The sequence below is a fragment of the Carassius carassius genome, chromosome 9, assembly GCF_963082965.1.
Source record: "Carassius carassius chromosome 9, fCarCar2.1, whole genome shotgun sequence".
Lineage (NCBI taxonomy): Eukaryota > Metazoa > Chordata > Actinopteri > Cypriniformes > Cyprinidae > Carassius > Carassius carassius.
Window position 1 is genome coordinate 19,981,105 of NC_081763.1, and position 11,131 is coordinate 19,992,235.

General features: G+C 35.1%; 1 protein-coding gene across 1 annotated transcript in view; it reads right to left on the reverse strand.

The window, feature by feature from the left end:
- Positions 1–10,469, reverse strand: part of LOC132149230 (protein phosphatase 1 regulatory subunit 29-like) — a 97,339-nt gene extending 86,870 nt beyond the window's left edge. The window contains exon 1 of the mRNA XM_059558276.1: positions 10,378–10,469. The gene's annotated coding sequence lies outside the window, so the exon portion shown is untranslated. The remainder of the gene's footprint in view (positions 1–10,377) is intronic.
- Positions 10,470–11,131: the final 662 nt, after the last annotated feature.

Below are 11,131 nucleotides of genomic sequence, written 5' to 3' on the forward strand. Positions count from 1 at the left end.
AGCTGACTTCAGTGACCTCAGAATGTTACTGTCGGTGACATGTTTGAAACACACATTCTAATTACATTTATGCATGTGTATAAAAGCAGTTTCTGTCATTCAAATCAACTTGAATGACATTCAAGATATACAATTTTTCAGTTTATGCATTCCCAGGGAGAAAACCCCATGACCTCTGTGTTACTTTCTCTACTGCATTCTCTACTGCTTGAGCTCTTTACACAGATGTGCACCTCTTAAATCTGTGTGAAAGGTGGAGAAATAGCAATATATCTTTTTCTATTTGAGAAAATAAAAATATGTATTTCTGTTTAAGCCCACATAATAGTTTGATTAGAAATTTATTAATTTAGAGAAATTGTTAGATGAAAGCCAGTTAGATGAAACCTGTCTAAGCTAAACTCATAACACAGATCCTGATCTTTTAGTGGCACTATGTCTCAATTTTCTTTTACTGGATTCAGCTCAGAACAGGACTATGAAGACGTCTAAGATCCTGTTTGACTCAACTTTTCAATCCCCGACAGAGGACTGCTGTGGAAAAAGTACACACATAGCGAAAGCCATTCTTGTAGAATCACTGCACTAATGAAAGACCAAAAAGAAGCAACAAATCCAAGTGGGAGTTTTGGGATCCTCACAGTTTCACAGATTATGTGCTTTAGAAGGTAACCAAGTTTGTGTTATCAAGTTATTCTCTGGAGGACTACTCTAAAATGAGACCTTTCCCAGGAGGGTCTTCAGTTATTGTTCACATTATTAAAAAAAAGAACATGAATATCATAACCATTTTCAACAACAATCAAGCTCAAACAAAACCAGTGTTAAAACCATTTGCATTCTCATTTAACACACTGAACACATTACTCCAGCACGCATTGAAGTGCAAAAAAGTATAAATATTTATGGGAGAGAATCAGATCAAACCAGAATGCAGAAAACAGGCTCAACCATCCCTTTTTTTCTCTCTCTCGCAGTGATATTGCAAACAAACGCAAATGCAAACAGGCAGTGAATGGTGGTGATTTAATTCTCACTTCACGATACTCTGTTTATTAAGGGTCCCTTAACTATTCAGGGCCATGCTGTGCACCAATCCAGGTCTGGGGAAATCATTATGATTTAGGTAATGAAAACACTACTGTGCAGGGCAGGAAGCTGCATGTACTAATGTTTCTGCTTCTTTGCTTCTATATCATTAAAGCATCGTTACAGAAAATGTCCATTTATAGTTCGTGAAAGTGTCCATTGTCAGAATGTGGAGATAAGTGACTTGTATGGGTTGCACAAGCCATATGTAAGGTTTTACTTAAAGTGAGACATAGAGTTTGCACTAGAGGCTACAAAGTAAAAGTTAGTTTGTAACTAACTCAATTAATTATTTTAATTATTAACAAAGCCTCTTTAAGACTTTAAGGGTATTCTCTAGTCTTTGTTATTAATAATCTTAATTATGTTGTACCATTAGTTCTAAATGGGACAGTTTACCCAAAAATTAAGATTCATCATTTACCCACCCACATATCTTTCCAAACAAGATATTTTGAGAAATTTCTTATTGTTTTATATATTTTTTCTTCTTTTTTTGCTATACAATGAAAGTCAAGGGTGTTCAAGTTCAATAAAAACTTTAATATGATAAATCATTCATGAATTCTAGTATAGTCTTGTTACATACAATTTATATTACAGCTTAACAAGTTTATTTAAAACTGTAAATAACATTTTTAGAAACTACCGGTATCTATCTATCTAGATGGATGGATGGATAGATAAAGCAATACTAATAGAACAAATAAAAAAATACTAATAGCATAAATTGGAAAAGCTGACATTTATTTATTTTCATTTTTGTTGTTATAAATGAAGCCCTTCTTGAACAAGCAATATCAGGTGACACATGTGTGTTGTTTAGGTTTTGTTCTCAAGACCCTCTCAAAAGTCATTTATTTAAATAATGTTCAATCTCTTAAAAGTTAAACAAGTGTAAATGTGAACATCAGCCTTTGTGTCTGAAGGATTTAAGTCTTTCATACAGAACATGATCTCATTTATGTAATCCAATCACCAAACATTTTGTTCCAGACATTACACATGATTGGAGGCTTCTGTGAAGATTTAGAAACTCTGTAGGGTTATATTTTAAATTTAATAGTGTAATCCTCACATATTTAGGACTGCAAAAGTTGTAGCGTAGCACTCTAATTCCCAAGTAGGCTGAGTTATAAGTTATTCACCGCTGGTACAATCAGTCCATGGTGAATTCTGTTCCTGCAGATTCTGCTCTTTCCTCCAACACCATTAAATGTATAAACTATATATCAGATTAACCAGTAAAACCACAGAAAGCTTGGCATTCACAAAATTGAGATTGATTACATCCTTACATGCTGCTGGTGATAGATAGAGAGAGGGTGGGAGTTGAGATGTGGGCCGAGACTCAAATAAACTTTATTGCCAAAACATTGAACTGGGACAGGCAGAAAAAAACACCAGTATCTGTGATTCTGAGCTGCTCTCTGAACAGTGGTTCTTCTAACTGAAACAGGAAAAAGAGAAGAAAAATCACCAAGACATTCCTGGTTAATTGTTGCTAAAAATCCTCCTATTTCTCAGCTTCTGTCTCGTTCTCTCTTACTCCCAGGTTTGTATGCTTCACACACTCACTAGTGGATGATGGGGGGGTAACGGGCCTGGCATAGAGTGCTGCAGATGGCAGATGGTACCCCTTCAAACACACACACACACTAACACACAAAAGTCTCTCACCATGAACACCTTCTCTTGCTCATATTTGAACATGCAGTCAGTTTCTGTATTTACAGCGTGAACACTAACCCTGTCTGTATGCCTGTCTCTGACAGATATGGACGTGAAGGTCTCTGTATCAAGGATTTGAACATCTGTACCAATCCAGGAACCAATAAACAGATCTGCCATATTGCAATAAAAGAGAAAGATATACATAAAGATAATTATAATAGACTAATTGTAATGCAAAATCAAACTTAGCTAGGTGATAAAAGATCAGTAAGCATGATGAAAATGCTGCAACATTTTAATTGGCATATAATTTTTCACATAAATCTTTCCATTAATACAAGTGCATTATATCACTAAAGGTAAAATGGTAAATAATTATCTATTTCAGATGTGAGAAAAAGCAGAAATGGTGCATACTGCTCGTATACAAACAAAACAATTCAATTAGTTTCAGATCAAGTCACTAATGTCTCTTCAAAATGATTTTCTAGTGCTCATAGTCATCAAAGCATAAAACGTAAGTTGTTTGTTATGGTAAGAGAGGCTAAAAAATAGCCAGCAACATCACAAAAAATAATTTTATCAAATGCTTCAATAGGGGGCAAACTGCAGGGACCTTAAATTGAATGTGCATTTTACACATTTGCGTATTTGACACATTCAAATATCTATGTTAGTTCCTTAATCTCTTTCTCTCCCTCTTCTTCTCTGTCTCTCTGTTTCTCGTTCTCTTATCAGGGTTGTGTGGTAATATTGCTGCCTGTGTTGAACACTTCTATTCGGACATTATCATCACAATGATCTTCAATTTAAGACTGTGAGAGTGATGGACCATTCTTTTTTTTTTCTTTCTTGAGATGGAATACTTTATAAAATAAAATCTTACTTAACCTAAACGTGTATTATGTAAGGTATACTGTCAGACTGTCATTATCACAAAATAAATGCAAGATCACTCTGGCTGTACATTATCCCTCTAACTGCAAGGCTACTCTCCGTATAAATAAATATGTGGATATGAAATTGTGATTTGATTATTTGATAATCAAACAAAAAATTTGACACTGCCTTTTCATACATGTATACTGACTCACACAATAATTAAAATGTCTGTTTAATTTTCATGCTTTCCAAATTCAAATTATTGGTGATGCTTGCTAAAGCAAAAATTATTACTACTGGTGCATAACTCAAATTGTTTGTAGTATGCACATGAAAATCCATGCAATTATTGAGGAGAAATGTGCTATTACTTTTCCGAGGAAAAAATACTTATTTTCTGTCAAAAAGACTTACACCTGCAAAAAAATCCACCAAAATCCCATAGACTTACAACTAACAACCATCCACATCACCAGAGTAACCATCTAGCAACATGTTGGTAACCATATAACAACAAATAAAGCACTGAAAGGCAACGCCACACAGATAAAACACAGAAAATATATCAAAAAGCAGTTTCATATGACAACTTCAGAAAATATTTCCATACTTTGATTTTAATGTATTAATTTAAATATATAAATGTACAAAACTCAACAAACATGTATGCAGTAGACTGTCTGCAGACAGTCTAACAGATTCATGTTGTAAATGTCACAACTTGGTTTGTTAAAAGCACACGAAGAAGATTCAAAAGTCTTTAATAATCCAAACTGAAGAGAATCCAAACAAGGCAGGCAAACTAAACACAATCAAAACACAGACGAGACCGGACAAATAATAATTTGTTACAGTAATAGTGTAACTAGTGTAATTACCCCCTAAACCAGCCAATAGGAAGTGACAGTAAGGTAAACAGGCAAGCCTCATTAACCCATCATCATAAGACTCTATAATTAATAGACACACAACTATTACAACCAGCACATCATCATAACACACTCAGACAGCCTGACTGGCAGGAAGTTGTAGATCAACTAGAGGGAAGAGTGTTCGCTGGGCAAACGCGTGAAGATGATGAGCATGTTTAGGTGGGAAACACGTTCATTATAACGTCCAGCCCACAGAAATAAATCTGCTTTCACACACACAGGTGCAAATTCATACTAATGAATGCAAATTATGTATGGATTTGTGTGGGTCTAATGTTTGTATTGAATAACACATATTAGACAATACCTGTAAGGTATCTGCATGTGTCTTTAAGTATTTTTCTCTGTCTCTTAAAATGTAACTAAATTAGGAATGGACTGCAGGGGGGAAATCATGTACAAATACCATCCTACTGAGGTGACAACACAAGTTGTAAAAACTTGAAAATATCAAGCATTTACATGTCTGGGTTATAAATTGATTTGAGTTCATGTTAACTGACATTAAATGATAACTGGTATCATTCGAAACAGATTCTCTTGTTAAAATTGCATTCACCATCCACATATTGTCAGTTCTGCGTCTTTTGTTTTGCTCCCCATGTGCCCCCCATTACCCAGTTTCTCCAGTGTTTTGATTGTTCATTGATTTCAGGTGTGTCCCATTACGTTCCATGTGTATTTAAGCCCAGTGTTTCCTGAGTCCTGCAAGCTGTCTTAAACGCTGTGCTACATGTTTGTTCCCTGTGATTTTGGTCATTAAATTCAATGATAGTTCAAGCTCTCTTTTGTCTCCGCGTTCCTACACAGAAGGCAAATTGTGACATATATTCCTTTCATTTAACATGCTAAAACAATAAGCAATATCATGGCCAGATTGAAACCCAAAATCACAAAATAGGTAAGAGTATTCATTTATTAAAGCGACAAGCACACACTGTCTGTTACATTTTTAGAGTTGAATAAATAAAAATACAAATAAAAAAATTAAAATGTAATATTTTAGCAGCACAACTGTTTTCAACATTGAGAACTGTTTCTTGATCAGCAAATCAGCTTTTTATATTGATTTCCGAAGGATCATGTGACACTGAAGACTACAGTAATGGCTGCTTAAAATTCAGCTTTACATTATAGGACTAAATTACATTTTAAAATAACTTACAATATTATTTTAATAATAAATAAAAAATAAATATTATTTGCTCAAATAAATGCAGCCTTGGTAAAAATTGGACACTTTAGTCAAAAGCATTAAAAATGTGTACCAACCCCAAACCTTTAAACAGTAATGTATATTTTGTATTATATTACATTACGCATATTCGTTTCTGATTTGTTTACTGGTCTGCATTCAAATGTTCCTACATGCTTATATTTGAAATGCTTAGGATCATGTCGGGTGGTGATGGCTAGTAGATTTGATTGGTAACTGTATATAGATAGTTATAGAATAATATTACTTAAGAAAAATATCTAGGAATACCTATCAGCTTGGTTTAAATGTTAAAATGTTGTATAGTCACTTCTTTGTCATTACAGTCATGGTCCCTCTCATTCAGTTTAATCTTAAAAAAAAAAAAAAAAAAAAAGAAAACCCTGCTATTACATAAGCCAAATAATTTATTAATTACCCAGAGCCTCATTACTCCAACAAAATTTGCTTAAATGCTAGATTGACTGGCTAGATGAAACTGGTTTCTTTCTTGCCAATGGCAAAGACATTTCATTTCTTTTTTTATTACAATATAACAAACACATTTTCACACTTTTGATAAACGTTTACAGATTCAGCATAACACTGATATCATCTCTCATCAATACCTTCAACATTCTAAGTACTCACCTCAATTTATAGACTATGTTGCTTGCTTAGGCAGCAAGGCACATGATTTTTTTAATATCACAAGTCAGCACTTCTTTACTTTAACTCTAACAACATAATTTACCACTGAATCACAGCAAAACTGACTTGACTTAAACTATATTTAATTTTACACAGAATTAGTGTGCGGCCTAAACTTGATGTGATTAAAAACAACTTTAACCCCCCAAAAAAATAACGGTTCTGACATCATACACAACATAGCCACAGTCTTCATTACTAAATCAAAGCAATTATTCATTAATGGGAAGCAGAATATAAGACACCCCTCCCCCTTAACACACATACTTTCTCCTTCAGTCTCTGTCTATCTTATACCATTATAAGGCTCTAATTAAAAGGCACATTGAAAGCCTTTGGGGATTCGATCTTTTTAGGGATGAATGTGGAGCAAAGGGACAGCTGAGCTTGGCATTACAATAACCGCCTCTCTGTGCAGTGAGGAGAAAGATGCATTAAGTGCACAAGAACAACATCAACCATAGTGCCCATTTCCTTCATTATGCTTTCATACGCCACACATCAACCACATTTGGCCATTTAAAGACCAGGTTGTGCACCCTCAAACCATGAAGCTTGAGGGATGTAAAAACAGAGTCATGCTGGTAGACATTGTCCAAAATGTCCTTGATTTTGAAATGGCTTGACCTTTGTGTCCACAGCCGTTTGAGCCCTAGGCTATCTGTTCAATCACAGAGCTCATGTAGCAGAGGAACTGAGCTAATCGCTCCAAACATCAATGACTGACAGAGTGACATCAAACACTGTGGCACCCACCTGTGCAAACCAATGGGACTGTAATCCTGCTAAGCTCTGCTAACACTTTCACTATCACTTTCAGGTCATTTATTGACATTAATTAGCCATTTTGAAATTTCTTTTCAGTATTGAGATGTTTTACTGGTGAATGTACGCCATTAAATCTTTAACTCCAGTCAGGATAATGTGATATGAATCGACTGATAGACTATAGAAGACCAACTTACAATCTGTGCACTTGGTAACTCATATCAGGATGCTTTAGCACCTATTTTCTTTGACAGAAATTAAATATATTGCCAACTGTCCAGTTTTTGTATTAACTGTAAATTATTTGTCATTAAATTATAACTTATATAACTTATAAATTAGAACACATAATCTAATTTATATAATATAAAAAGAATATCACACTCACAATTATGCTGTAATATTGAACATCAACACAGATATAATTATCAGTGGCCTTGCGCATATGGCTAAATTAAACCATGCTTACATTCAGATCAATTGCTCATGCTGTATTTAGAAAAAAATACAGTTAATTATAAAGAAACAACAAGTGAATTAAAGAATTTTAACTAAAATGTACACATTTTTAATGTAAAATGTATATATATAAATAATTTAAGAATTCAGTTAAAAAAAAGAGTTTAAATAATGTGAGTGCATTTATACTGCACATCCGAAACAGTGTAGCCTAACCGATATGTGTGTGTGTGTGTGTGTGTGTGTGTCTGTGTGTCCAACAGGTTATCCTGGTAATTGGAACTGTAGCTACTGTCATAGAGACCAATCAAACCCAGTGCCCTGTTACTTCTCGAAGCATATTTAAAGAAATACTAATCATTATTCAAAATCTCTCACTCTCTCACCCGTACAAACGCGTAAACCCTGTGAGCTAATGTAATTCCACCACACGGTTCTTGTAGATGTAATGCTTTCCAACACTCTTTCTTACGAACATACATATGCATAATACATGAGACAAAACGAGTTGTATCAAAGTTATGAAATACTGGGGCACAATCCCTTTCCGTCTTTTTTCCGTGAGCCGAAACCGTGTCACGCAGTTCTATGGAATTACATTTGTTTCAATAATACTGAACGAAACTTTATAAAACTGAACGTAACTTTTTCAGAACCTATCAAAAATATGCCATTACAAAAGAAGAAAAACACTATGAAAATGAAAAAAAATGAACTCATTCGCACAAATTTAACATGCTCTTCAAATATGCTTATTGTTATATATTCTTTGTTAATGTTTTTCAAAGATTCGTTTTCGCTAATTATGGATTCTAAATTCATTGCCACAGATTTCGCTTACGTTTAGCAGTTTTTCGTTTGGTGTTTTGACACAAACCTCTCGTGGGGGCGGGTTTAACAGTAATCTACACTGATTGGATAGTGAGGTTTTGATGGACAGGTGCTCTCTGACCGGAAAGTACAGACGCCACCCAGTGGCGCGCATATTGGAAAGCTCTCGCGGTGATTAAATCTGGTCTCTACCGCAAAAAAATCTTATTCACAGACGAAGTGAAAGACATTAATTTTAAGCTCATACACAGGTTCTACCCTGTAAAGAAGTGTATACAAAGATTTAAATATTATCTTACATGCTCTTTTTGTTCGAGTTCTGAAGAAACTGTACACTTATTTTGGTCATGTCACTACACTCAGAAACTTTGGGATGATATTGGTGTCAAGTGTAAAATTTTGCCAGGCTTCTCAGTACATATGAAAAACATTATATTTGGGTATTATGACTCTGACCCCACAAACGAAAATAACAGTTTTGTTATTAATTAAAAAATTAATCCTAAACAAATTTCACATTCACAAATGCAAATTCTCTGTCTTCTCTGTTTGAAATGGAAAACTATATGAATGTAATCTCAGTGTCTAATAAGAAAGCTATAAGGACTGTTAGATTTGCTTTACCTTTGATCTCCTTGTTTAATTTTGTTTAGATTTTGGCCCTTTTTATTCTTTATGTTTTTTTTGTTGTTGTTTTTTTGTGGTGGATATTATGTGATGTACGTTTATACCTTTGTATGTTTTTGTTCTCTGCATTAATAAAAATACAAAAAAAAGCTCTCGCGGTGATTTGTATCAGTACGTTGTGCCTTGTGTTATTAAATATATAAATAATATTTGGCCTTCGATCGTCTCAGTAAAGATGAGATCTCAGGAGACACGGAGCGGCATCATCTTCCTCCTCCACTTGTCCTTCAGGCAGCTTGAAGTAATCTTGTGTTAGCTACTGAAGTAACCAATAACATCGATACAAGTTTTTCATGTTACAGTGTGCAACAGTTTGTTGCAGGTTATTATTGTCATTCAGTAACACAAGCTTACTTCAGGCTGCCTTGAAGGACAAGAGCTCATCTTTACAGACTGAGACGATCGAAGGTCAAATATTATTTACATATTTAATAATACAAATCACAATCACGAGAGCTTTCCAATATGCTTTCCAGAATGAAGCATAGCTATTTGAAGAGCATGTTAAATTTGTGCGAATGAGTTAATTATTTTCGTCTTCATTGTTTTTTTCTTCTTCAAATGGCATATTTTTTATAGTTTCTGAAAAAGTTACGTTCAGTTTTATAAAGTTTCGTTCATTATTATTGAAACAAATGTAATTCCATACAGTTCGCCAACAAAACCCCGCCATGGTATATTAATACCAAATCCCCTCCGCACATCTGTCAGTGGCGATCTAACGGTGTGTCTCCTGCAGTCGCTCTGCGTGTTTATTACATGCCCACAGATTAAGCCCAGCTCCAAGTGAACTACAGCATATGCAGGATCTTTCACATGGCACCACACATGTAACATTCGCGAGAGAAATCACATCAAGCCTACGCATTTGAGCTTTACAACACACATGGTTTGAGACGCATGAATTTGGACAGAAACCGCGCTGTGCCAGAAACGCATAAAAGCACGATTTCACGAAACACGATTTCTGGATAAAGTGCGTGAGTCGCGGCTCGTGCAGGTGGCTTCTCATAAGAGCACTGCGCAGTCTGGGCACCCACGATGCCTGACCTCCGATACGGTCTAACGAGGTGCTCCATCTATTTCGCCCAGACATTCCTGGCATCGATTATTGCACATTTAGGTGGTATGAATATAAAAGTGTCTTACCTCTGTCGCTGTCTTCACTGAAAAGATTCCGCTGTATGTTTAGCTGCCTTACACTGTGGGATCAGTGATAGATACAGAAAGAGAATGGGAGGGGGAGTGAGAGAGTGAAGCTCGGGGTAGACCTCTCCACACTGGGATGATGCCACTTCTGCGTGATTTCAACCGCAATATGCAGCCACCCGTTATGTTTGGTTGCTGCTAATATTTTTCAAGTGAACGCACGAAATAGATTCTTTAGGTAGTACTTTACAATATTAACAGACTTTAATGCATTAACTAACATTAACTAATCGAACATAATTGTAAAGTGTTACAATTACTTGTTAATATATATATATATATATATATAGAGAGAGAGAGAGAGAGAGAGAGAGAGTGCCCTCCATAAGTATTTGAACAGTAAAGAATTGTTCTGTTTGCTTTGGAGTCAAGAAATCTGTAAATATGATTAATAGATGAATATTAGACAAACAGAATGTCACATTTTATTATTGGGTGATTCAACACAAAGATGTTTTACCAGCTAAGAAGATCAGCACTTTTAGAGTCTCCCTATCTGATGTGAGCAGAAGTATTGGAACAGTTTCCTCACAGGTCTTTCTAAGTGTTCAGCTGTGTCCTGTTGCATTAATTCTTCAGATATTAAAAGCAGGGAAAGTGTTTTATCAGTTATATTGCTTCTGCATTCTAAGTCTTGTATTCAACGATGACACACACAAACCAGGATGAAGACGAGGTAGCCGACTCTGAAAGA